Genomic DNA, 4,210 nt, shown 5'->3' with positions numbered 1-4,210 from the left:
GGGCGGGGCTCGCCTCGGCCCGCCTGTCACAAAGGAGGCGCCGCCGGCGGGACAACGAGCGCGGCTGCGACCCGCCTCGCTGCGACCCCTCCGCGCATGCGCAGCCCCTTCCCCCGCCTCACGGCGGCGCCGGGGGGGGGCTCCCCCTCCCAAGGTGTGAGGGGGGCTGACCCTCGGCCGCCACGGAACCTTCTCGCTTCACGGGTGCTGCTCCTGCCCGCCGTGAAAATCCACCCGGCTTCTCACCTCTCGCTATCCCCCGCCCCGCTCACCTTCTCTGGGGTTCTGCTGCTGCTGCACCGCAGGGAAGGATTTTTAAAGTTGATGCTTTTAGGTCCCCATTATGGCGAACGGTTATTTAACGTTCGTTGCTTTTACCAGCGGTGTTTTCTTATGGCAAACAGTTACGTAAAATGTATTGCTTTTATAGTGCAAATTTGAAAGTGAAGCCACGTGATTCAGTCTTGAGTACTTCTAATAAACAAAGGCCTAGATTTTCACTCGCAATTTTGAGAATTTCCTTTTAATCGGGATTTTACTGAAAGGCTTATATTTTCTGCTTGGCCACATCACAAGGGCTTCCCTGTTCTTCCTCTGTAGCCCTCTTTTTGGCACTTCTTCCTCCAGCGCACACCAATAACTACAGCAGCTCGTACCTTGCGGGCATCAGAGGCCAAATAGGTAGTTCCTTAGGTCAGAAAATTTCCAAAGATGACGAAACAGCCAGACTTGCTCTGCCAGCACTGGAAAGCCGGGAGAGCAGGAGAAGACAAGTGGGCAGCAGCTGGAACTGAAGATTGCCCACCAGAAGCACCATTCTCCTACCTTTCCCACCGTCTTGCTGGTAGCAGTAGCAGAAAGCTCAGCCACAGCTTCCGCCCCTGCTCTGCGTCTTCCTCGTACTTCTTCAGGACCAGGAACTTCTCTTTGTGATTGAAAAGCTGCTTTGTCCAAGTTCCTGCTCCAACTGAGGCTGGTTATCTTCAGTTCACCGTGGTTGTCACCAGGGAATGACCAGCCTGAGTGCCCATGTAACTTGACTACTGCCCAAAAGGAATGAGGTGCTCGGAGGGTGAGTCACAGGCTCCCTATGGTTCCCTAGAAATCAAATGCCTTTGCTACATGAAGCACGCTCCCGGGGCTTTAGACAACGGGCACATCCGCAGCACTGGTTGCTTCTTGCACAGCCCATCACGTTGGGTTTCCAACAGCCGCTGTGGTAGCACGGCCCCCTTGGCAAGGTGTCCCTGCGGAGAGGCCACATTAACGCTGCTCCTCCAGAGACAGCTCAACCCACAGCTCGAGGTTCTAACAAAGCTCTGACATACGCTCATCTTTATGGAAAAGGTTTGTGTTGCTTCCTAGCTGGGCCATAAATGATGTGTATTATTTCTTGCTTCTGTTGTAAATGGAAGGCTGGAAATGTACATGCCAGCCCTTCTTCTTTGTGCTTGGTGATTCAGAAATAAATAACCAATTAAAGAGTAAATTAGCTCACAATGGTAAGGAAGGGAGTATCGGGGAAAGATCTTCCTTGTTCTCCTCCAGGTTTGCAAAATATTTTATTTTGGCTGAAAGTTTCTTTCATGTCACTTACTTCAAAAGTTTTAGTCAAGTCTTTAGCCAGTTCTCATTTAATTACAATGAAATTTACATTCCTAGGAGGCTGGCCTGAGTTTCAACCTCTTCTGATGTCTCACTTTCCAAAAGCCATTCTGAATCCATTTCATCTTTTATACCAGCTCTACTCCATTCGGTTGCAGTGGATAGATTTGCTCATCTGCCTTTTCGAGTGTAACTTTACTGATAAAGCACTTACTCTACTGCAAAATCACATACAGTTCTGGTGTAATCTGATTCTGATCCTGGTTGATGTTCCCCATCATCTAACTCAAGGAACAAAAGGGAATGAGCATGAAGGGCATGCTTAAATTCTGAGATGAAAATGCTTATCAGTCTTCCTCCATAAGATGGGTCACTGAAAAAACACAATATGAAGAACCCATTGAAAATACATAATGGTTACATTAAAAAAACAAACAAACAAACAAACAAACAAAAAATAACAAGCAGGGGAGGGAGGGAAAAAGTCAGGAGAATATAGGACAACAATATGCTTTTTGTCAACATGTACGCATATAAGATCTAGCTACAGCCAACATTGTGATTCTGACTTCTGAGAGTTACACTAATATTAATGCACACATTCAAGATGTTTGCATTGTTCCAGCAATTAAACCCAACATAAAAATGCAGTTATTGATACAAATATTTATTTTTAAGAAGTCTAATCAAGTTTACATTTTAAATTGAAGATGACAAGCTCTTGTCACCATTTTTTCCGTAACTCTTCTGCCTTTGTTGTTCTCTACAATAACTTTACCATAGTTTCCTGGAGCATAAAGACAATAATTATTTGGTATTACATTTCAAATGTCACAATTTATTAGTTAGTAAGACTGAAAAGTTGATCTGTGTCTTTGGGAGCCTCTCTGCTAAATGGAAGCTGGTTCAAACACAGAAAACAGCTAGAGACGTCCTAAAGGATACACTAACATGATATAATAATATGTACTTCAAGCATGACTCATTGAGCTTTTTCAAGCAGTATCAATATACTTTTATAATATACTTTTAGCTTTAATGAAGTAGTGAGTATATAGTATTCACAATTTGCGGAAAAAAAAATGTACTTTGGGGGGAAAGATGGGCCCAGGTCAGGCCCATTTCCTAAACTGAAAGGGTATAAACTACTGGTAAGGAATCAGGAATAGAGAAAAATAGGAGTGCAAGTAAGGCAAGTATAAGGTTGCATATATTCTTATCTACATATGCAGATTAGAGGATTCATCTATTAAGTAAGAAGGCAGCAGGTACACTGATCACAAAGCATATTCATTAGAGTGCCATTCTCTAGCTGTTACCATTAAGCAGTTTAAACATATTATGAGATAATAAATCCTTAATACATATTTTAAGCGGACAGACCAATAGCTATGCAAATTAATGTCAGAAGTATAGTCTAGAGGTAGTGAATGACATGGGAAAGGAATAAAGATAACATTGAAGCAGCAACCTATTTTTGCTTTTTGGGATTTTGAAAAATAATACAGAACACTGCAGCATAGCAAGTTTTTACTTCTGCAGTCCTGGGCTTTTATCTATCCCTTGAAATGATGCTGAGAATATTATTACTCACAAATATGAGGATCACGTAAAGACTGTTAAGGTTTGATTTTCATATGTCACTGAGGAGAAACAAGATATTGTGATATAGTTTTTACCACATAGCTTGGATAAGGGGAAAAAATGTCACATAATATTGTGAGATGCATGTTCATGAAGGATGACCAAATACATGACACCTTCAAGCAAAAGGAATTAAGAATGTTATTAATAGTTGAGAGTTCCTGTCAATAGAGAGTACATTTATAATGGAGACAGATTTCATAACACAATTTTGTGACCTCCACAAGCAAATCTTCCTGTGATTACACCATTGACAGATTTCCCTTTCTCTCCCTATAATCTCTAGATACCATATAAATTATATTTGCAAAGACCTTACAGCTGTTCACTGCACATCTGTGAAAATAAAGGATTAATCAGTGAGCAAATAGTACAGTAATAAATGGCAGTAAATAGCTGCAGTATGTTTGTTATGTGAAGTCCATTTCAGACCATCTGGTTTTGATCCTTTCAAGAGGAAATCTTGACGAGGAAATACCCACAGAAATGTATGAGGTGATTCTGCTTTAGAAAATACTTCTAGCAACAATTTTATTGATGCTGCACAACATACAGTCAATCTGTTCACTCAAAAGCTTACTTACCAAGTATTTCAGTTTTTATTTTTTGCCTGTCCTCATTCAATGTTGTATAATTTAGCAAAAGACTTTTGCCCATGGGATGGCATAATTAAATAAATATATAACTCCTTTAATGCAGCTTATTCTGAATTTTCTGTGGGAATACAGCCTTCTATCCAGTTTAACAGTTGCCTAATTTTCTCAAATTAACTCTTAGTTAAACACCTCTATTTGCCAGACCAACAAGAAAAGAAAAAAATATTTATTTCCATAATATGTTTCATAAGACTCTGAAATAAGGGACTGCAAACTAGTCAACATTAGAAAAGTTTTCTATGCTACTGATTCACTGGCTGACATGATACCACCTGCCAATGGTTTTGTCTATCTACTTAAATCTA

Source organism: Tyto alba, unplaced genomic scaffold, assembly GCF_018691265.1.
Source record: "Tyto alba isolate M040663 unplaced genomic scaffold, T.alba_DEE_v4.0 Super-Scaffold_38, whole genome shotgun sequence".
NCBI lineage: Eukaryota > Metazoa > Chordata > Aves > Strigiformes > Tytonidae > Tyto > Tyto alba.
The sequence above is the reverse complement of the archived record's forward strand: the minus strand, read 5'-3'. Positions refer to the sequence as shown.